Genomic DNA, 25,430 nt, shown 5'->3' on the forward strand with positions numbered 1-25,430 from the left:
GATGTGGCTGCTAATGCATGTGGTTCAATAGAAGCATAGTAATAGTAAATGCTACGCTTCAGTTTTTAGATATACATAAATATAGATGTTGTGACAATTTATTGTGTACATAAAATAACTCTCATTTAAAATAGACATGCTTTTTAGTTTTAATACTGTCAGTGGTTGGTTTGTTGGTTTAAATTGGTAAATGGGACTTGTCTTTTAGTTTATTTTCCATGTCAGAAGGGGCAAAGCATTTAAGTTTTGGTTCATGCTAGTAAGTAAATATAATGGAAAGACTTTATCATTTGCAATTTGTGCAAATATTAGGGTTTGACTTACCTTCAATACTTTTTAAATTGGAATCTCTTTTTGTTTTAATGAAAAACTGCCACATCACTCACTAACTAAATAAAATGTAAAGATTAAAACCCACTACCACTTACCATTGTTACTTAAAACAAAATGAGATGTTTAACTAAAAGAAGTACTGGAAGTAAACCAAACCCTAAATATTATATTTGTAGTGGCTTGTTGAGAAATTAGAACAAAATCGTCAGAAAAAAAACAATTGAAGTAGGCTTAAATACATGTATGATTGTTTTGTTAACATAATATTTGCTCCTACCAGGTTGAGTTTGCTAAAGGGTTAAAGGTATATATATATATTTATATATTACCTCTAGAATACAGTTAAGCCATAATTTTACAATTAATAACAAATTTTTAAAAATCGCATGAATTTCTTTATATATGTAGTAACCCTATTTTTTAACTGTCATTTAACATAGCATTAAAATTTAAATGTAAAAAGATAATTTTAGAATTTAAGGATAAAAACATCATTTTGACTAAGATAATTTTAGTAAAATTTAGATGTACGTACCGGACAGACAGTATTGACTAAGACTAGTTGAAGAAGTTATAAGTCCGAACATTGATCATGGCCGTGTTTGCTAACTAGGACTAGGTGAGATTCCTTGTGAATTGTCCAGGAGAAGCTAAACAACATTACAATTTATACAGAAGAAAAGTGTACTATTGAGTTGGTGCGGAATTGAAAGTCAAATTATAATTGATAGAAAAAGGAATTGGAAGTAAAATTTCTAGATGCTGTAAGTGCGGTAGGTGACGACCCATTTCTTGAGGAATAATTTCCATCAGGAAAGATATATTATTTATTTATGAAAATTATAAAAGAGATTAGTTCACAGGTTTATTTACAGTGACCAATTGCATTAAGGCAACAAAGATTGGTATACTGTTGGTCTGAAGTCCAGGAAAAAGAGAATCATTGCTATAAATTAATGGAAGACATAAAATTTAGTCACTGTATTATAAATAAATGAATTATTTAGAAATACAAGTTAAGGCGTTGTAGACACTATTTGACAACTATGAAATTAAAATCTCATTCTTGAACAAAATTGTACCCGAGGCCAAAATTATCATTTTAGAAGTTCCAGGACTGATGATGGCCATGCATGCTTCCTAACTAGGTGAGCTTCCTTATGAATTGTCCTAGAGAAACTAAATTAAGAACATTAAAAAAAAAAAAAAAAAAAAAAAAAATTAAGAAAAGAAAGAACACTTACAATTTAGAGAAAATAAATGTTTGGTATCAAAGCTAGGATAGTTCCTGTAACTTCAAGACCCAATTACACGGTACACCAACTAAGTTGGATTGGAATTGAAAATCAAATTAGAATTGTTAATATTCTAGAATGGAATTGGAAGTCAAATTCAGGTGCTGTGAAAGTGCGGTTGGCGATAACCCATTTCTTGAGGAATAATTTGCCCGGGAAGAGTTTTATTATTATTTTTGGGTAAATTCCATTAACCACCCCTGTGGTTTGGTCTAATACTAGTTAGGTCCAAGACATTTTAAAAATAATCAAATTGGTCCATAAGCCCAACTTAGTTCCTAACACCGTTAGCCCACCTGTTAGTGATTTTCTTCCTCCCTCAGACATGTCTCTTTCTCTTCTCTTTCTCTATTCGAATAGATTAGAAGAGGAAAAAAAAAAATGAAGAACCTCTTTCTCAGTAAACAAACAAAAAAAAAAATCTTGAATGAACCTAGCGACCACCAACCACCCACACATTCATAAGCTAAACCTACATGGCACAATCCCACAAACCCAGAACTACCAACCACTAACTGTCAACAAAACCCACAAACCCAACAGCAAAACATCAACATCGGCATCAACAAAACCCACTCACAAACACAGAACCAGTGACCACAGACCATTGGCATCGGCATCAACAAACAAGCACGTCAAACTAAAACCCACAACTCCTCCACACCCAAAAAAACCCAGATTTCTAATGCCAATCCAAACCAAAACAGGCCCACAAAAAACCCAAATCCTCTAACATCGGCCTAACAAAAACCCATGAATCACCACAAACCGCCACAGCAAAGACAAAAAGAGAGGAAAAATCAATGAGCCCACCACCACGACGCCACAACAAAGACGAAGGGAGAGAAGAAATCAACAAACCCACCACCACAGCTCCACTACAAAGACGAAGATAGAGAGGAGAAGAGAGTGAAAATACTGATTAGAGATAAGAGACAAGAAACAATCGCGTCTTCAAACTTGGAAACGATTGCATTCTCTAACTTGTCATTCTCGCTCTCAAATCCAGCCACACCAAAGTCGTCGAGCCCGCTCTTGATTGCGTCTTCAAATTGTTCTCCCTCAACCTCGTTAGGCCAAGATCGATCTCCCACTGTGGTGATTGTTTGATTCATGTAGTGGGTTCCAATATGGTGGTGGTATTGTTGTTGGGTTTGTTGTGGATTTTTTGAGTTTCTTAATTTTAGGTTTTGTTACTGTGTATGGCTATGTGGGAAGATGGAAAATTATGGGAGGATGGAAAAGTGAGAGGATGGAAAATATTTAGTTTTCCCTCTTGTGTGTTTGGTTGGAGGGGTGGAAAAGTGGGAGAGTGGAAAACTCTTATGTTTGGTTGGAGAGAAAAAGGGAAGGATGAAAAATGTAATTTATATAAATTGACTATTATACCATTGTTACACTACAACAAAATGTATTTTTAGCGACGAAAATTAGTGAGGAAATATTTTTCGTCGCTAAAAATACAGCTTCAGTGACGAAATATGAATTTCGTCACTAATAGTGAAAAAAATTATAACATTTAGTGACGAAAAATAAATTTTGTCGCTATTGTGATCTAAAAAATGGGCGCCAGTGGAGGGAAATTTTGGCGCGAGTTTAATTAATCTATAGCGATGAAATATTTCATCACTAAAAGTTGAATTTTTTAGTGACGAAATATTTCATCACTGTAGGTATTGCTGTGTATAGTATTAGTGACGAAAATCCTTTTGTCGCTATAAGGAAGAATTAGCGACGAAAAATATTCATCACTAAAAATAATAATAGTTTTGCACTTATATGTTTTTAGTGACAAAATCACAATTCGTCACTAAAAGTATTCTACAACGACGAAATTTGAATTTCATCGCTAAAAATCTTAACAAAATATGATTTCTTTAGTGACGAAAATAAAATTCGTCGCTAAAAGTGTAACAAATTCTGGGTCCTTTTGTGACGAAACAGAAATTCGTCACTAGAAGTGGGCAATAGCAACGAAAACATTTTGTCGCTAAAGACCACTTTGTGACGAAACAGAAATTCATCACTAGAAGTGGGCAATAGCGACGAAAACATTTTGTCGCTAAATACCACTATAAATACTCCCAAAAAAAAAAAAAAAAAACATTCACCCACTCAGCAAAACAAAAAACATTCACCCACTGGAGTTTTCGGTCAGAAAAAGAGAAACCCAAACAAAAAAAATACCTGAACCGTTGCCGATAAGCCACTCGTCGTCGCCGATAAGCCCACTCTCCGTCTCCAAATCGCCGGCGACGCTTCGCCTTGTTCGCACCGGCGACGCTTTTCCTTCCTCCGGCGACGCTTCTCCTTCCTTCGCATCGGCGACGCTTCGCCTTCCTCCGCATCGGCGACTCTTTGAAGTGTTATTTCAGCTCCCACCGTCGCCGATTCTCAACAATTCCCATTCGTTGCCGATTCTCAACCCATTCGTCGCCGATTCTCGACGGTTTTGAAGTGTTATTTTAGCCCATTCGTTGCCGATTTGAACCCATTTGTCGCCGATTCGGACCCTTCGCGACGAAGTCTTCACTGCTGATTCGGACCATTCTCGACGATCTGGAATCGGTAAGGTTTTTTTTTTTTTTTTTTCCCTTCGGCTCATGTTTGTTGAGAATGGGTATTTTTATTTTTGTTGAGAATGACTCAAATACTCTCATATGTTGTCATTGTTGTGATTGAGTTTTTTTATATGTAATTGTTAAAGACCTTTCTGTGTTGAAGATGATATTGCTGTGTTATGTAGTACTTTGTATCTTAATTTTATTTTTTGCTGAATGACTCAAATAATGTGTTGGTGTTTGCTCAAGCATGAAGTTTATTTTGTTTCAGGTTTGGGATCATGAAAATTGGCAGTGTTTTATGATACTGGTTCATTGGATAAGTATTTGTTCTCTGGTTCATTGGATAAGTATTTGTTCTCTGGTTCATTGGATTGCATGATAAAAGTTTGGTCTTCTACAGTGAAGAACAAGTAAGTTATTGAACCACAATTAGTTTCATTTACTTTCTTATTTGCTGAATGACTCAATAGTTGTAGTATTTTATTGCAATGTCATGTTGTGGATACTGTAGCTTTAGTTTTTTGAGTACATTTTCCAATGTACAGTATTTTTGAGTTTAGAAATTCATGTTATTTTGAACATTGAGGATAAAACAATGTAGTGTTATTATTACATAATGAAAATAAATAGCTATATGTCCTAAGGCAAGGGTGAGGTTTTTCCATCTTGAATTCACTTTCTTAGCAGTTATTGTCTACTGCCCCTACGGGTGAACAAAGTTACAAAATAAAGTGGGATTTGATGATATTCAGATCTCCTTCTCCTCACTCTCTTAGCACCTTATTTGATGTTTATTTGGTTGCCGAGAAATGTGAGAGAAAGTTAATAAAAGTGGGTTAGTGCAGTTTCTTTGGTGGATGATACCAGCGGGCCCTTTCATAAGGATTCCATAAGAGCTATTCGTTATAAAGACTGAAGTACTTATAAATTTAACTTTTCTTTTATAGACTAAATACATATTGTTTGCAATAACTTTGGATTTTTTCTGAAAGTTGTAAGCTTAGCTTGAGCAAAGTAAGTAAATTTTAGTTGAAAACCTTATAAAACTCTATACTTGTGATGTTGGAAATTGGATTTTTGGTGTTATGTTGTGTTGGAGCAAGCGGGTGGCTTACAGGTGTTATAAGGTGGTTTAAATACATATTGAGAGTGTTTTTCAATTCTTGCAAATGTGAATGAGTATTGTTGATTAGATGTGATGAATATTACTTTATTCGATTTCAATACTTGTAAACACTCTATACTTGTGATGTTTGTGATTGGTTTTGTGGTGGGTTGTTGTGTTGGAGCAAGCAGGTAGCTTGCATGGTGTTATAAGGTGGTTTAAATTCATATTGGGAGTGTTTTTAGTTTCTTGCAAATGTGAATGGAACTTGTTAATTAGATATGATGAATATTACTTTATTCGATTTCAATACTTGTAAACACTCTATACTTGTGATGTTTGTGATTGGTTTTGTGGTGGGTTGTTGTGTTGGAGCAAGCAGGTAGCTTGCATGGTGTTATAAGGTGGTTTAAATTCATATTGGGAGTGTTTTTAGTTTCTTGCAAATGTGAATGGAACTTGTTAATTAGATATGATGAATATTACTTTATTCGATTTCAATACTTGTAAACACTTTATACTTGTGATGTTTGTGATTGGTTTTGTGGTGGGTTGTTGTGTTGGAGCAAGCGGGTGGCTTACATGGTGTTATAAGGTGATTTAAATTCATATTGGGAGTGTTTTTAGTTTCTTGCAAATGTGAATGGAACTTGTTAATTAAATGTGATGAATATTACTTTATTCAATTTCAATACTTGTAAACACTCTATACTTGTAATGTTTGTGATTAGTTTTGTGGTGGGTTGTTGTGTTGGAGCAAACGGGTGGCTTGCATGGTGTTATAAGGCGGTTTAAATTCATATTGAGAGTTTTTTAGTTTCTTGCAAATGTGAATGGAATTTGTTAATTAGATATGATGAATATTACTTTATTCGATTTCAATACTTGTAAAAACTCTATACTTGTGATGTTTGTGAATGGTTTTGTGGTGAGTTGTTGTGTTAGAGTAAGCGGGTGGCTTACATGGTGTTATAAAGTGATTTAAATTCATATTGAGAGTGTTTTTAGTCTCTTGCAAATGTGAATGGAATTTGTTAATTAAATGTGATGAATATTACTTTATTCGATTTCAATACTTGTAAACACTCTATACTTGTAATGTTTGTGATTGTTTTGGTGGTGGGTTGCTGTGTTGGAGCAAGCGGGTGGCTTGCATGGTGTTATAAGGTGGTTTAAATTCATATTGGGAGTTTTTTAGTTTCTTGTAAATGTGAATGGAACTTGTTAATTAGATGTGATGAATATTACTTTATTCGATTTCAATACTGGTAAACACTCTATACTTGTGATGTTTGTGATTAGTTTTATGGTGGGTTGTTGTGTTGGAGCAAGCGGGTGGCTTGCATGGTGTTATAATGTGGTTTAAATTCATATTGGGAGTGTATATATGTGTGTGCAATGTATATTTGTTTAAATATTAATATAGATTTGTGCATTCATGACTGTAATAGAGCTTTATCTAAGTAGCTTATAGACTTAGATGTTAGAATACATTATGCATGAGTTGTCCTTATTTTACTAAAGTAGGATTCATCTTATAATTGTAGTCAAACATGGATAAAAATTGGATGACAATGGGTAAGACACCCGATGGCAGATTAAGTCATCCATATATTGAAAGGGTTAATGCATTTATTAATTCCGCAAGAGCGGTTGTGGACTTGAGTGGTAATATTCCGGGGCATGAGATTGATATTTATTTGAAACCATTGGTTGATGAGTTGAAGGAGTTGTGGGAAGAAGGTATAGAAACTTATGATGCTTATAGTAAAAAGCATTTTCAGATGCGTGCAACTTTGTTGTGGACAATACATGACTATCTTGAATTTGATAATGTGTCCAGGTGGAGGAGAAAGGATTATTATTCTTGTTACACTTGCAACGATCAACCATATTCAGAAACTTTGGAAAATAAAATTAGATTCATTAACCATCGAGCTTATTTTCCTATGGAACATCGTTGGAGACATATTCGGTTGCATAATGGTTTACCGGAGAAACGGAAGAGATCTTTAGAGTTACAAGTGAGCAAGATACAAGAGCAGCTAGATAGAATGCCAAATATAATTTTAGGAAAGCATCCAAGAAACAAGAAGAGACAACTCATTGGAGAGCCAAATTGGTCAAAGGTAAGTATTTTGTACAAGCTTCCATACTAAAAAAATAAGAAGCTGAAGCACAACATTGGTGTCATGCATGTGGAGAAGAACATTAGTGAGAGTACTTATGGTACTTTGTTGGGTATTAAGGGGAAAAACAAAGACACTGACAAGGCACGGATAGACTTGCAAAATATGAACTTTAGGCACACGTTGTATTTGAAACAACGTCTTGATGGATCATATGACAAGTCTCGGGCTTTCTTTTCATTAAGCCCTAATGAAAGAGATGGTTTTTATGACTTTTTGAAATCAGTCAAGCATTCGGATGGCTATGCAGCTAACATATCAAGGTCAGTGAATGCAAAAAATGGTAGATTATCTGGTTTGAAAAGTCACGACTATGATGTGCTACTACAACGAATTCTTCCAATTGGGTTGCGAGGGTTTGCAGATAAAGACATTAGTATTGTATTGTTTGAGTTAGGCAACTTTTTCCAAGACTTATGTTCAAGGACCCTAAAGCGGAGTGAATTGGAGAAACTAGAAGAACATATAGTTCTTATATTATGCAAGCTTGAGAGGTTCTTGCCTCCAACATTCTTTGATGCTATGGTCCACCTTGCTGTTCACTTGCCTTAAGAAGCAATTCTAGGAGGCCCGGTACAATATCGGTGGATGTATCCAATTGAAAGGTAATTAGATCCTTTGATGCATTCATCAATTGCATCTTTCCCACGTGGTATAAAATCAAATTCTGTGCGTATTTTTTCCTTGTAGGTACCTTGGAAAATTGAAAACATACATTTCCAACCGAGCTCGACCAGAAGATTCGATTGTAAAGGCTTACATTCTTAAAGAATGTATTAACAACTGGTCTTTGTATATTGATGGGATTGAAACTATGCATAACCGAAGAGAAAGAAATGAAGATTTTGGTGAATCTAGCGAAGGATTGATAGTTTTTTCACAGACTGCTCGACCTACAGGTGGTAGGCGGAATGATGGCGACTTGTCTCGTGCATTGCTTGATATTGCTCATTGGTATTTGTTGTACAATAGTCCTGAGCTAGAGCCTTATTTAAAGTATGTGATTTCATATGCATATATTGTTTAATCAAGTTTTGAATATTATCTGCAATGCTTAGCTGAAAATAAATCACTTTATTTTTAATAGTGAACACAAAAGCACATTGCATAATCCTACTAGAGAAGCCATAACTCAAATCCAACGACAAGAGTTTCCCAAGTGGTTTAGAGAACGTGTAAGACATTTGAAATTTAATCACACACTAATAAATTTAAACATTTAAATTTATTCGTCATTACTTATTACTAATTAATATCACTTGTTGTATGTCATTATAGATGAATAGATTGAAAGTTAACGAGCCATTAGAAGCTACTAAACAGTTATGGTCATTAGCAAATGGTCCTAAGCCGCATGTGAAGAAGTACACAGTTTGTATGGTCAATGGTGTAAAGTTCCATACAAGGGACCTAGACAATCGTTGTGTAACCCAAAATAGTGGTGTATGTACCGAAGGGGACCATGAGGGAGAAATGCACGACTTCTATAGTCATGTGTGCAAAATTTGGGAATTAGAGTATATGTTTCACCATAAAGTTGTTTTGTTCTAATGTGAATGGTACAATACTGGTACCAATGGTCGAAGGAGAACGATAAGAACCAATGCACACTGCACGAGCATTGATGTTATAAGTCGATGGTATCAAAATGACCCTTTTATACTTCCTAGTTAAGCGAAACAAGTTTTCTACCTTCAAGATACAAAATTGCGTGACCCTTGGAAAATTGTGCAATGCATCCAACATAGGGGAGTGTTTGATGTCCCGGAAGTCGGGGGCGGAGAATCCAATAATAATATAGAAGATAGTGACGCATTCTAACAAGAAGCAATTATTGATGTTGTCCCTATCAATGTTGAAGACAATATTATTGAGTATTGTATGGGTGATGTTGAAACTGAAGTTGTTCCTGAAGGTGGAACTTCAAGAGACGCTAATCAAAATGAAGAGCATGACATACCTGATGTTGATCTTGTTATGGATTATGATATGTAGAGTTCATAACAATTGTCTTAAATGTTATGTGCTTGTCTTAAAGTTTTATGCTTGTCTACGTAGCGATTGTTATTGAGATGTTTTGTGCTTATTTTAAACTTGATATGGATATTGATGTGGTCATTTGTTGTGTTGAGTTAGTAGCAATTATTTCAAATTTTGCACTTGTGAATTGCTTGATATGGATAATGATGTGGACTATAATGTTAAGTTAGTAGCAATTGTACTTATTTTTCATTTCAATACATAGTTTCAAAAAATGCCCAAAAAGGCCAAATACACTCATAATATATCGAGGTATGAGATGGCAAGATTGGATAGAATGAGGCAAAACCAAGAGATAATTGATGCTTTGGGATTGAAGCACATCTCAACTTCTTTAAAGGATTCTGCTCAGTCCAATTTTGCAAAAAGGAAAAGAAGTAGAGCTAGTGTTGTGGTAGATGATGATTATGTACCACCTATTGGTGACAATGAGAATGATGTTGAGTTATCTAACTCTTTAATCCATAAGGTACAATAGATGTTCCATAGGGTACAATAGATAATAACTTTGTCGTTCTATTATTTGTAATGATTTTGTTGTTCCAACTTAGTAACGAAAACAATAAATACAAAATGTGGAAGATTATTGAGTAGCGGCTCTAGCAAGTTGTATCAGACTTATAAAAAACTCGTACAATCTCATGGTGTTGACTATGCAAAAAGCCACCCGCCAAAGAATGCCACACTTGAGCAGTGGACTGGACTCATTGAAGGGAAATAGACCAATAAGGACTGGCTGGTAAATTATTTATGCGTATATTATTATTATCCAATATTTACTATATTATGTTGTCAAATGATTAGATTAATACTTAGATGAAGTAAATGTATACTGTTTTATTCATGATCTAATAAATATCTTGAATGCTCTTTATTAGGAAAAATCAAGAATTAACTCTAAAAATAGATGCAAAACTTCAGGCAAACATAGATGCGGGACAAAGGCACTTGCTGTTAAGGTTGATGAGGAGGTGCGTGTTTTTTCATTTTCTTAAACCTTAGTGTATTACATGTTGTGATTAATAAACTATAAATAACTAACACTCGAATGTTAATTAATTAGACAAATAATAATGGTGATCAAGTTCCTGAATTGGCAAAAATCTACAAAGATGTTCATTTCAATCTAAATACAAATAGGTGGATACACCATGAGGATGAAGCGACATATGTATGTGTATCATTCCATCCCTATTATTCCATCCTTATCATGTTTGTAAAGCTATAACATATGTATTATTCATGTTGTGATTGCTTGTTTTTTTTCTCTCTTTCAAATGGTAGGAAACTATTCTCAAAGTGCAAGAGGATCATTGTCAAGATCCTAATGCAATTCCCCTTACACAAGAGGAGATCTTAAACTTGGTTTTTAAGAAGAAATCCGGTATTGTAAAAGGACTTGACATGAGACCTTCCTCTTCTCTAGTAACCACTGTCTCATCTAGTTCCTCGGTGGAGTATATTCATCGGTTAGAAAGTGAGATGATTGAGCTTAAAGAGGCAAGAGCTAGGGACGAAGAGGAGCGAGCTAAGGAGCAAGAGGCGCGAGCTAAGCAAGATGAGGTCCAAAAGAATATTCTTAATTTTTTGAGGAGCAAGGATTATGATGACGCTTTTACCTATGGGGGTGGTTCATCTTCAAGTTAAATCATTTATTGGTTAGTACTTTATCTTTAAGTTAAAACACTTCATTTTTTTATGTATCATTTGAAACTAATTGTATTATATTACACTTGAAAATTTATATTTGCTTTCTACAACTTATACATTAGGAGTTGTGATTTTAAGTTATTGGTGTGACTACTCTTAATTCAGTGTTAGAAATGTTTCTTATAACATAGTTAATATTTTTACTTTACGATTTTAATTTAGTAGTGTTTTTATATTTGTGCAGATTTCTTATTGGTGGCTTTAGGGGATTTCCTTTAGGCATTATTTGAAGACATATGAGGACATCTTCCGTTGGTTCTAACTATATTATGCTACATTTTTTGTATTGTTATAAAACATCTTAAGTTATTGTATGTGTTTTAAACAATTATTGTATGGAAGGAGTTTGAATTGGATACTTGTTTTAATTTTAACTTGTGGAATGTATGGATCGATTTTTTATAAATGTGTTGTTGAAATAAATGTGTTAATTAAATGTGATGTTTTAATAATGTAATGACAGGTTACAGGTTAATATCAACGCCATGAAAATAATAAAAACAGAAAATAAGTTTTAGTGACGAATTTTTTTGTCACAAATATGGCAACAAAAAATTGTTTTAGTGACGAAATATTTCGTCACTAAATGTAGCAGAATTTTGTAAGAAATGGTTTTAGTGACGAAAATTTTCGTCGCTATATGTGTCTGAATTTTCTTAAAAATAGTTTTAGTGACGAATTTTTTCGTTATTATATGTACCCGAAAATAGTTTTAGTGACGAAATTGTTCGTCACTAAATATGATTTAATAAACTAAAATGGCTTTAGTGACGAAATATTTTCGTCACTAAATACTGTTTTTAGCGAGGAAAACATTTAGCGATGAAACGTTTTCGTCGCTAAAAGTTTTTTTTTTTTTAAACAAATCAGACTTTTAGTGATGAAATTTTTTGTCACCAGGACTTTTAGCGATGGGGCTACAGCGACGAAACGAATTTCGTCACTAAAAGTCCAATTTCGTCACTAAAGTTTCTTAGTGACGAAAAACTGGACTTTAATTCGTCACTAAAAATACATTTTCTTGTAGTGTTACATAATAGGTAAGAAATAGATTTATTTGTACCCATTAAATAATATAAAATTTATTACATCATTACTTTTACAAAACACTCACATTAGTTTATCTATTATACACATTTTTTATTAAAATAATATTTTTTCTCACTTTTTTTTTATTATTTCTCACCTACCCCACCTAACCCATAAATTGACTTAACTCTCACTTTCCCCTAACCCACAAAGTCTCCACCCCTCTCTCATCCCTCAAGTCACTACATCTTTTTTTTTTTTTTTTTTGTGACAGTTCGAAAGCTACAAGGAAGAGAGAAGAAGAAGATGATGATGAAGAAGATGAAGATGATTAAAACATAAGGAAATCCCTCATCTCTCTCCTTGATTCTCAGATCCCTTAAGTCTTTGCCACCATTGGGTTTGTATTTGATTTTGACTTTGGGTTTGGGTTATGGGTTTTCAGTTAATGGTTTAATTTTGAGTTGATTTTTTGTGGATTTTGGGTTTGATTTTGAATTGATTTTGTTTTGGGTTGATTTTGAGTTGGGTTTGGGATGGGTTTTCCAATGGGGTTTGAGTTGATTTTAAGTTGTTTTGTGTTGATTTTGAGTTATTTTTGGGTTACGGTGGTGATAGTTGGGTTGTGTTGAGTTGGTGGTTGGAAAATTGTCTTCTTCTTCTTTGCTGAGTTGCTGTGACCGTTGGGAAAGAGAGTGCATTTGTGTAAAAGTGCTGTGAGAGCACTTTTCTCTCCAGCCTTTTCCTCCCGATTTGGGAGGATGAAAATTGTGGGCTCGGGAGAGAAAACTTTCTCTCGGGTTTTCCTTCCTCCCCATTTTCCTTCTTTTTCCAAACAGTAAAAAACATTGTTTTTCACCCTATTTTCCTCCTTCTGTTTTCCATCCTCCCTATTTTCACCCCAACCAAACACTATGTTAAGGTCTAAAAGAGGGGAGAAAGTCACATAGAGAAAGAGAGAAGAGACAAGTCTGACTGTCTGAGAGAGAGAGAGGAAGAAAATCACTAATGGGTGGGCTAACGGTGTTAGGAACTAAGTTGGGCTTATGGACCAATTTGGTTAGTTTTAAAATGTCTTGGACCTGATTGGTATTAGCCCAAATCTCAGGAGTGGTTAATGGAATTTACCCTATTTTTTTTTATAATTCCACAAAAGAGACTAGTTGTATAAACAAACAACTACATATATATATATATATATATATATATATATATATATATATATATATGGGTCATTCTACCATACCCCCTCTTTGTTTGAGGGGGGTACGGTACCTACTTAAATCTAAACCTTTAAATAAATAAAAATTTGATCTGGACCATTCATTTAATTTGGAGTAATTTAGAGTGAATACTGGCTACCGGTCAAACAAGTTATATATATATATAAGTAAAAAAAAAAAAAAAAAAAAAAAAGAACCCAGTATTCACTGTGCGCTTTTCCTTCTCAAAAACAAAATTCTCTCCATCACGCTTCTTTCTCTTTATCACGCTTCCGATTCGGTTTATCTAAAGAACACAGAATTCGGCTTCTTCTATATTAGCTTCTTCTCTTACTAATCAACCACAAGAACCCAGGGCAGCTAAACAATACCCAAAGAAGAAACAGTATCGGCCGTTCTCTACCCGGCGACGATATTTGAAATAGGTTTGTCTTTCTCTTTCTCTTTCTCTCAGACGAAGTTGATTTTACTACTAATATACAAATTATTAAAGTTTCTTTGACTATCAACGCATGATTTGTATTTAGTTTTATTCATTGTTAGTAATCCCTAATGCTATTAATTGATTTGGGTTTTTATTTTTATTATTTTGATAGGAGATTTGGGTGTTGTTTGTTAACTTTGTTTCGAAAGTTGGTTTGTATCTTTATTCTTGCATATGATTTTGATTTTAGGTGTGAACTCTTAAAATTTGGGTTTTGGGCCAAGCTTAATGCAGAGGAGCAGCACCTCCTTTGTTATGCATTTATGTCCATAATATTAGTCTTTGTATAATTTTATTTAAGCATATGTTTTTACTTTTCGGCAATTTTTTTTTTAAAATTTCAATCCATAAGCTCTTAAATTTCTTTTCTTATTTCATCAATCAGTAACACTTCTCCAGCAATAACAATCAATGGGCTAACCCATAGACCCAAAAGGATTGAATTTGAAATAGGAATATTTTCACTAGATTAGTTTTGGCTATAAGATATACCATAGAAGTTATTGGTTGGGTACTTTGTTGAAATTTCACTTTCAGCTTTTCAACTTATGAGTAACTCGACATTCAATTATGTTTTTTTTTTTTTATTGATGATTATACAGATATACTTACAAGCTAGGGCATAAATTGTTCAATGGTACATATGTTTGGAGTCAACAATATCAGTTTGGAGCATCTCCTTATCCTGGTCAAAACTCTCTACAAAGTGTAGTTATTTTTGGTGACATGGGGAAGGTTTGAAGTCTATTGGAAAATTTTATGTACATCTAAATTATTAAATCCCATATTGCAGCCATGGCTAATCAATGACTCGTGTGTGGGTTATTGTAGTTAATTTATATTTATCATCAGCAACATATTAATTTATCTTGCTTAGCTTTTTTTTGTTATAATATTAAATGTACAAATATCTGCCTGATCTTACAGTAGTATATTCAATTTCTCACTTTGAATGCACAATAATTTCATTCTCTTAAACTCAGAATATTGATCTCCAAGATCAAATCTGCCATGTATTGAAAATTTGTTGCTTTAAGTTTTAGGATCAATGTTTAAGATCATGAAGCCCTATCCAATTTTTATGTAGTTTCTGGAATTTTGCTTAAACCTTTCCCTCTGCAGGATGAAGCTGATGGTTCCAACGAATATAACAATTTCCAGCATGGCTCTCTTAACACTACTCGAGAGCTTTTTAGAGACTTAAAGAACATTGATATAGTTTTCCACATTGGAGATATTTGTTATGCAAATGGATACATTTTACAGTGGGACCAATTTACAGCATAGGTTGAGCCAATTGCATTAACCGTGCCATACATGATTGCAAGGTTTCATCTTAATATATCACTCATAATATTTGAGCTTATACTTGTCTTGTACCTTGTCTTATGTGCCACTTGGTGAACAATCCTCACAGTGGTAACCATGAGCGTGACTGGCCAAGGATTGGATCATTCTATGGGAATATGGACTCTGGGGGGGGGAATGTGGTGTGTTGGTGGAGACTATGTTTTATGTCCCTGCTGAGAACAGAGCCAATTTCTGGTACAGGAATATCATTTCAAACTTGTTATGCTTTCCATTCACCTATATGTCTGTGTTTTTATATGAAAAAGTAGATTGCTAAGTGATTGGCATTCACCTATAGCTGTGTATTTATATGTTTTATTAATATTGTACCAGTACAATCTCCCCATATATGGCCTACAATAGACTTAATTTCTAGATGTGCAAGAAACTGGTGTAAACAATATTATTTTCATTTTCCAGGTACTCCACCGATTATGGCATGTTCCACTTTTGCATAGCTGACACTGAACATGACTGGAGGGAAGGAATTGAGCAATACAAGTTCATTGAGAATTGCTTGGCATCAGTCGATAGGCAAAAGCAACCATGGCTAATTTTTTTTGCACATCAAGTACTTGATTATTCATCTAGTATCAGTTATGCAGTTGAAGGATCATTCAAGGAACCAATGGGGAGGGAGAGCCTGCAAAACTATCAAAATTGGTGATTTTCTTGGAACTGAAGAAGAAGTACTTGTGGTGAGGACTTTTGCTTCAGAATACAGCTGTCTTAGAAAGGATGGTTATATCTTGGTCTAAAGAATCTCAAGGCAAGGTCAAAAGGAAAAGGCAGTTAATGATCATCTACTAACACTTCCGAAAGGGTCACTGAATGATCACTGGGTATCAGTGACTTCTGGAAGTGAGGAGTATTGTCTTAAACATATGCGTAGAAATCAGTATGAAGAAAGTCTATTTAGATGTGAAGATGATAGGTAAAAGACTTGATAGAAGCCTTCATCAGTTGTGAATTTTCTTGCTATTTGTTAATATTTAATTAAATAAGGTTTTTTTTTTGTGTTTCTTTATATCGTCATTTGACTTTTATGGCACTTACATGTTATTCTAGTTGATTAGGAGTTTAAAGATAAGGTTTTGAGATCTGATGTAGTTCTTTTATGGCTCTTACTGATTACTCCATTTTCTTTGTAATACATTATCAGCTATAGGCATTTATGAGATTGATTTTTACCTCTCTAGAGTGGAGCTTGATAATTCTTTTTTTTTTTTTGGTTCCAACTTTGGCATGTAACAATTTACAGCTAGAATACAAACACAAACAAAGATTGTTCATGAAAAGAGCTTCCTGGACACAAACATAAGTCCAGACTTCATTATGATTGGTACGTAAGAACCTTTAGACAACGGTAGCTTTGACATGGAGAAGCTTCATTGTTTCTTTAGGACATAACTCTTGCATATAATATTCAAGCTTTACAACTGAGGCTTTATATATATGCTTATATTGTGGTATAAATATTAAGTATAATAATTCCTCTAGTGTTATATACAAAATGGATTAAATTTAATAATGTGATTATATTCGCTTAATAATGTGATTATACAAAGTTTCACCATTGATTGACTAATACAGTTTTACTGTCTTGAGTAACACAATTTCAAGGGAACAAATGAAATGCGACCGCCATCATACATTGCAGAGTACAAGGTATTAACCATGCTATGGACCGAACTCAGTAAACCAACCAACTCCAAGGAATCACAATGTTGGTAAAAGCGCAAAGCACCACAGCTCCAGCACTTGTAGCCTCTAAAGCTAGGTGTATTAAAAGAAGCACACTTTAGGCATGCTTTTTTTGTACTTCTTTATTTTTCAAAAAAATAAACCAAAACTTAATTGTATTCATAGTATCTTAACACTATTGATATAAATCATTAATTTGGTATATAAAATTCAATGTTAAGATGTGCTACTATATAAGACCAATTTGGGACCACAATCACTCCAGTCCACCATTCATCTTATATTAGCTAATTCTTATAGATTTATAATTATTAAGTGATTGAATATATAACTAAGATATGTAATTAGTCATTGCTCATTATAGTTACTTAAGATTTAAGAAAGGATATTGCCAAAAGTACTCATTTAGCTTATCCAAAAAATAAAAATGACTTAACTTGCATTATTTGTGGTAAAATTGCAAAATGATGGGCTTCTATTACTTTCATATGAATTAAAAAAATTATTTTATATCCATGTACGTGATTATTTGATCTCTTAATTGTCGTATTTTCCATTAATAATTATTTTCAAATTTATCAAACTATTTTTTTTTTAAACATGTGCCTCACATCAATCTAGTGCACACTTGTACTGTGCCTAGGCTTCAACAGGCGTTTTCACTTAATTGTGCCCTACACTTTACTAACACGAAGGAGTTAATAATAGATTTCAAGTTGTATGAGTTCAAGCCATTGAATTATACTTAAATATCAATTACATTTTTGCATTCACCCAAAAACAGTATGGAGCATAAAAAGTTACAACATGTCTATCAATACAATAAACAAACAAATAGAAGGGAGCACATGTTAGCTTGTCTAAGTAGATTGCCCTATGTTACCACAGTTAATATCTTCAACTCATCATGTCTCAATCCCAACATAAAACAAGGCTATTACTAAAATGTTAGCAATTCATCCATTTCATAACATATCAGACCAAAATCTTGACCCGCCCATCATGTTTAACTCTTCTCTCTCAATTCATCTCTAAAAACTTGAGCACAAATACAAGTAAGCTTTATACTCGTATATACAAAACCAAAGTTGCATTTATAATTCAGCATCCGTACGAAGTAGAAGAAATTAAGTCATCTGGTGGGTCCAAAGTGTAGTCACATGTGATATTGGTACTCCATAATATGAAAATGATACCATCAAATGTGAGGGGAAAAAAAAAAAAAAACCACCAAATATGACAAAAATACAGTTATATGTGATGTTGGTACTACGCAATGTGAGGATGTTACCATAAAACATGAGAAAAAAAATCACCGAATGTGACAACAGTACAGTCATATATGATGTTGGTACTGCACAACAGGAGGATGATACCATCAAATGTGAGAAAAAAAATATAAAGGAATCATCGAATGTAACAAAAGTACAGTCATATGTGATGTTAGTATTGTGCAATGTGTGGATGGTACCATCAAATGTGAGAAAAAATAAGAGAACCACAGAATGTGACAAAAGTATAGTCACATGTGATGTTAGTACTGTGCAATGTGAGGATGGTACCATCAAATATGAGAAAAAATAAGGGAACCACTGAATGTGACAAAAGTACAGTCATATGTGATATTGGTACTGCGCAATGTGAGGCCGGTATCATAAAATGTGAGGAAGAAAAAATAAAGGAACCACCAAATGTAATAAAAGTACAGTCACATGTGATGTTGGTATTGCGCAATGTGAAACTAGTACCATAAAATATTAAAAAAAAATAATGGAACCATCGAATGTGACAAAAGTACAGTCACAAGTGATGTTGGTACTGCACAATGTGAGGCTGGTACCATAAAATGTGAGGAAAAAAAATAAGGGAACCATCGAATGTGACAAAAGTATGCTTTGTGAGATTGGTACCATAAAATGTGAGAAAAAAAAAGGGAATCATCAAATGTGAAAGTTCAAAAACGTGTACAAAACACCTTTGAACGTTTAGACCCCCAAAATACAACTTAACCAATTCAAGCAATATGTCAAACAACTAGTGTGCGAAAACTTAACACATGCTATAATCTGAAATTGGTTATAAACTATCTAAGCCATAACAAAATAAAATCCACAGCAGATAATTAAAAGGCAAAGATAGAGAGGAAGGAAGATGCAAACACAAAGACAACACGCGATGTGTTATCGAAGAGGAAACCGAAGTCCTCGGCGAAAAACCTCTCCGCCGCCCTCCAAGCGGTAATCAATCCACTAGAAAATACAGTTGGGATACAAGGACAGCAATAGACCCTCCAAGCCTAATCTACCCAGTGCACCTAAGCCCTCCAAGCTTCTTGCTCCAACGAGGTTGCGCCGAACCTTTTTCTTTTCTAACTTCCCGGATTCCGCTACTAGACCGTAACATCAACCAATGAAGATTGGTTCCTTCCTAACTGCTTCCCAGAAATCCAAACAACTGTCTCACAGTGATGATGATGGTGAGAACCAGGTTTGGTATAATGCCTCTCAAGGATTTGACAATGGAGAGGAAGAGAGTAGGGGAATTTGAAGAGACTCTAAGGTAGAGATTGTGGGTGAAGCAATCTGGTTTTTCTTTAGGGTTTCTCTCTCAAAATTCTCTCTAGAAGCTCTCTTTCAATCGTGGGTAAAAGGGGTATTTATACTGGAGTGGGAAAGGAATGTGAAACGTCGGGTTTTACCAAACAGGGGTGGCTCGCGGCTTGACCTCGCGGCTTGACTAAGTCGCGAGATCCAGTCGCGAGTTAACCGTATGGCCAGTTGTCCTGTTTTGTCCTGTAGTGCTCCAGCTAGCATGACTGTTCATCTTCCAGCATGCTTGGCACGTGTGCTGCTCCTGGCGGCTTGCAGCCGCGAGTCACCCGCGAGTCCCAGCCGCGAGTCTCTGTTTTCTTGCACACTCTTGAGCAAACTTCACTCTATCTCACTCACTACCCTTACAACAAACCCACCTAAATACAGGGTTACTAAATGCTGAATTACAAGCAAATTTGGCACGGAATAAAGCCAATTAGATGGTTGAATAAATTCAACCTTACAAAATGTGACAAAAGTAAAGTCGCATGTGATGTTGGTACTGCGCAGTATAAAGATAGTACCATAAAATGTGAGAAAAAATAAGAGAACTATTGAATGTGACAAAAGTACAGTCACATGTGATGTTAGTACTGCGCTTTGTGAGATTAGTACCATAAAATGTGAGGGAAAAAAATAAGGGAACCACCGAATATGACAAAAGTACAGTCGCATGTAATGTTGGTACTACGCAGTGTAAGGACAGTACCATAAAATGTGAGAAAAAAAATAAGAGAACCACCGAATGTGATAAAAGTACAGTCACATGTGATGTTAATACTGTGCTTTGTGAGATTGGTACCATAAAATGTGAGGAAAAAAAACAAGGGAACCACCGAATGTGACAAAAGTACAGTCACATTTGATGTTGATATTGCGCAATGTAAAGATAGTACCATAAAATGTGAGAAAAAAAAATAAGGGAACTACTGAATGTGATAAAATTATAGTCACATGTGATGTTGGTACTGCGCAATGTGAGGATGGTACCATCAAATGTGAGGAAAAAAACTAAAGGAATCACTAAATGTGGCAAAATACAGTCACATGTGATGTTGGTACTACACAATATAAGGATGGTACCATCAAATGTGAGGAAAAAAAAAGAAACCACCGAATATGACAAAAGTACAGTCACATGTGATGTTGTTACTGTACAATGTGAAGATGGTACCATCAAATGTGAGAAAAAATAAGAGAACTACCAAATGTGACAAAAATACAATCATATGTGATGTTAGTACTACACAATGTACGGATGGTACCATCAAATGTGAGAAAAAAATAAAGGAACCATTGAATGTGACAAAAATACAGTCATATGTGATGTTGGTACTGCACAATGTGAGGATGATACCATCAAATGTGAGAAAAAAAATAAGAGAACCACCAAATGTGATAAAGTACAATCACATGTGATGTTAGTACTACACAATGTGATGATAATACCACCAAATGTGATGTTTTGGTAACCTAATATAGCAGGTTACTTACTAGTGGGTACCGTACCCCCCAAAAAAAAGAGGGGGTACTGTAGAATTACCCTATATATATATATATATATATATATATATATATTATTACGAGCGATTAAATTTGGGGCGCTGTCTCTTTCAAGTACATGGCTTAATTGTATAAACAAACAAATTTAAATTTTGAAAAACATATATATTTCATACATGGAAAATTATAAATATATCAATTATAAATAAAATAAAACGAAACTTTATTTATTTTATTGATATCTGATAACTGGTATTTTTTGATATTTTTGACAAAGATGTTTAAATTCAAATTCATCACCGTTCTCCGTTGTTAGAACTATCAATTTATTCAATACATATATACACACACTTTATTTATTAAAATATCTATTCCTTTTGAGAATAAATAAATTATCTTCCAATGTCATCATCAAAGTGTCGAGAATTTTGAGGAGGAAGAAGATGAACATAGTGAAACCCTTTGTGGGAGCTGCGGTGGAAATTACAACGCAGATGAATTTTGGATTGGCTGTGATGTCTGTGAGAGGTGGTACCATGGAAAGTGTGTGAAGATAACACCTGCTAAGGCGGAAAGCATCAAGCAATACAAAAGCCCATCTTGTATGAAGAGGGGCAGGCAGTAGTAGTCACTAAAGCCAATGTTGGGAGATGAATAGCATTGTTCCAGCGGCTGACCAAAAAAATGGTATAGCAGTGTTGCTTTTTTAAAAGTTATGTATTGAGTTTGCTCTGTAATATTTATTTCTAACAGATTGTTTCAAAGGGGTCTACGCCATCTTCCCCGGTGATTCCTTGTTGTTCAAATATTTTCTTTATATAATTAGAATCTGTTAATTTGTGTCAGATTCACCAATAACATATATGCAGTTGGTGAAGTGCCTTTTTTTTTACATGTACATGCACGTCTATGCATTGTGATTGTAAAGGAATGTGTTCCTTCTGAGTACACATTAGTTGTCTATATTTCTAATTATTTTCATCTCCGTTAGGATTTCTATAGAGACCGTTGAATGTGCCCCTATTGGGCCTAAAACTTGACTTTGAAGATTAGACTGCTGCAAAAGATCCAATGCATCAAGGTTAAATTCTTTAAAACAAACTTTGAGATTGGTGATTCAGTTGAATTGTTAATCTATATATATATATATATATATATATATATATATAACCGAAGCCTTTGCTAGCTCCACATTTTTCCACGTCACCTTTTTTTTTTTTTTTTTTAACGTTTTGTTATATTAGAATTTATCAATTTAACTCTCCCAACAGTATACAATAATACAACTCTCCCATTAGCCTTCACGTCACTTTAAAAAAAAAAAAAAAAAAAAATTTAACGTTTTATTATCTATCTATATATATATATATAAAACCCTACCCATACCCAGTAAATTTTTTCTTCCTACTCTATCAACACTCACCCAAATGAAAACTCAGCCCTAACAAAACCCACGATCAAACTCACTCCCATCTCCTTCTTCTTCTTTAACTCTCTTATTCAATGCAGCTCCCTCATTCTTTTCTCAGCCACAACTCCTCTGGCTAATGTCAATTTTGATTCATGGTTATTTTGTTCTTGAGTTTTTATCATCTGGGCATTGATTATTTTTTTGGCCCCCTTTCTGGGCATTTGATTTTCAAGACTGACTTGAAGAATTTGGATCCTTTTCCGTTTCTGATGTTGGACGAATTTGGATCCTTTTCCGTTTCTCATGTTGGACAATTTTTCAGGTATGAAGAATTCTAATCTGATCTTTTTCAAGTTTCAATTTTATTTGATTGATATGGGTTAAAATTCAGATTGAAATTGGTTTAAATGGAACAGAGCCTCAAAGGTATTTGATTTTCAAGACTGACTTGAAAAATTTGGATCCTTTTCCGTTTCTGATGTTGGATGATTTTTCAGGTATGAAGAATTCCAATCTAATCTTTTTCAAGTTTCAATTTTATTTGATTGATATGGGTTAAAATTCAGATTGAAATTGGTTTAAAAGGAGCAAAGCCTCAAAGTTATGTTTTAATTATATGTCTTCAATTAGGTTTTCTATCGATTTAGGGATTTCAAATTCTACAGGTTTTGTAAGAATTAATGGTTTTTTTTTTCTTGTGTTTTTGAAAGGCCTAAGAGTTGGCCTGATGATTGATGTAGATTGTGGTTTCAAAATTTTCAGTGATATGTATGGGCTGTGTGTTGTAGATAGTTATGGGGTTTAATAATAATTTTAGGCACAGTTTATTTGATGCTATATAGTTATTGGGTTTTGTTTTAGAAAATCTTCTGTTTTGAAAGACTCTTATTGAGTGGGTACAGGTTGTGACCTCAAATTCTCCATTGAGTTTTCATGGATTCACAGATATCATAAGTTAGATTTTAGGAGTTAACATTTTGAATTTGTATTTTTGGATTTATTCATCCACAAGGTAAAACCATTTTCCTTTTTGTTTCAATGAATTTTTATAACCTATATATAAAAAAAGAAGTAAGGAACTATGTAGGGCAGTATATATACTGATAGTTGCCACTGTTACTCCCAAATTCTATGGAACTATGTTTTGAACTCTTGATTGAAGCTTTTAGGTAACTGCTAGGGTCCCTTTGATTTAATTGAAGTCGTGATTATTTATTTGATATTTGGTTTTTCAAATGGGAGTTTTTTAATTTTTTTTGGTTTCTGTTTTCTGCTTAAGTATCATGCTTGGTGTGAGCAAAGTGTTCTTGCTGTCTCCACTATTACTGTCAATTCTTTCATCTCTCTCTCTCACACACACACACACACATATTTATATATTATTTTTTCACCAGGAAATTGATATTATTATCCTGAGGACTTAATTGGGATTTATGTATTCTTTTTCAATCTGATTAGTGGTTCCATGTTCCATAGTCTAATTTGTTTTCGTCATATCCTCTATTGTTTAGGTTGTTTCTGCACAAGCATTGCAGGGGAACCACTATGGACTGCGGTTCGATGCTCACCCATTCAACACTAAAAATGGTTTGCTTTGTTCTCTCCAATCATATTTATGATTCATGTATAAATTCAGATATCTTTTAAAGTTTTATCTAGGAGAATTGTATCAATGATGAGTTCAAAGCTAAGTGTGTAAATTACATGATATGTCATGTGTGTAGTTAGTGAGAATATTATTTCCTTAGGAATTTTTAGATATTGATGTGAAAGCCATCTTAGTAGTTGTGTCTCTATTTAATGCTGCTTTTATTTGCTTATCCCACTTTGAAGACCTTTTTTTTATAAAAAAAATATTAGTTTATTACATACCATGTGTTGGTTTTAAAACTAATGCTTGACGGGTAGTTTTATGTTATTAATATGTTACCTAAACTTTTGATGATGGATGTGTCTATTTCAACAAACAGTTTCTAATGGATAACAAAGTATACTTGGATTAGCAACCTATATACATCTCTTTATATTTTTGTGATCGGTTACATTAAGTAACAACCATATCTTAATATCAATTATATACCATTTTGTTTTGAGTTGTCTTTCTTTGTAGTTGGATTGTCATCTCTTTTACCTCACTGAATGTTAGATGTTGCAGGTTCTTTCTATTGTCATGATCCAAGGGGAAACAGTGTTTATTATCGTCCCAAATTATTGTCTACAATAGCCAAGATTTCAGTGCATAGCATATTTAAAGAGTCCAAATTGAAGTGTTTCAATTATAGGAGAGAGTCCCTTTTTTTTTTTTTTTCTTTTCTTTCTAAACTGTATTCAAATCAAATTCAATAAATTGATTGATATGCTTTTTTATTGCTATTTTTTTCCTAATAAGTAAAAGAAAGAAGAAACATAATGGAAAACTTTCATTTGTTATATATTTTTGTTCTTTTACCATTTTTGCAATAGTTGATATTGTTCAATTTTCCTTTAATCAAACGTGATTCTAGTTTTTGAGTATGTTGAGTCATATTATGAGTAGAAAGCCAACCTATTCATTTTAAAGTGAGTTTTTAAGCAAAGAAAATATATATTACTTTTCTCAAATTATTCCATGTATTGCATGGGTTAGAGACTATATGCAATCAAAGTGGAAGAGACAAATAGTTGTTAACATCTACTTATACAATAGTTTTTCCGTGCATTGCACGGCTTAGCGACTAGTTAATATATACTTTACAAGTTACACCCAATGCCAGCAAAGCCCCAACTTATGAAGTAATCCAGCCATTTTTAAGGTTGATGAACCTTTGAAAGTAATCAAAAGGTCAAACCTGAAGCATGGAGACAATTATGGAGAGCATCAAGGCCCCTTACTATAGAACCAGCAACGAATTGGTCCGCA

The 25,430-nt window shown here is 33.9% G+C and overlaps 1 protein-coding gene and 2 long non-coding RNA genes across 7 annotated transcripts in view; 2 read left to right on the plus strand and 1 right to left on the minus strand.

The window, feature by feature from the left end:
* LOC126692377 (putative receptor-like protein kinase At3g47110) overlaps nucleotides 1-25,430 on the minus strand; it is a 181,236-nt gene that overhangs the window by 126,733 nt on the left and 29,073 nt on the right. The gene's annotated exons all lie outside the window — the stretch shown is intronic.
* Nucleotides 5,141-11,642, plus strand: LOC126692382 (uncharacterized). The gene is made up of 2 exons (XR_007645008.1): nucleotides 5,141-5,206; nucleotides 11,421-11,642. It is a non-coding gene; the product is annotated as an uncharacterized LOC126692382 (long non-coding RNA).
* LOC126692381 (uncharacterized) lies at nucleotides 14,564-16,298 on the plus strand. Its single transcript, XR_007645007.1, has 3 exons — nucleotides 14,564-14,707; nucleotides 15,095-15,517; nucleotides 15,743-16,298. It is a non-coding gene; the product is annotated as an uncharacterized LOC126692381 (long non-coding RNA).

Source organism: Quercus robur, chromosome 7 (assembly GCF_932294415.1).
Source record: "Quercus robur chromosome 7, dhQueRobu3.1, whole genome shotgun sequence".
Classification (NCBI taxonomy): Eukaryota; Viridiplantae; Streptophyta; class Magnoliopsida; order Fagales; family Fagaceae; genus Quercus; species Quercus robur.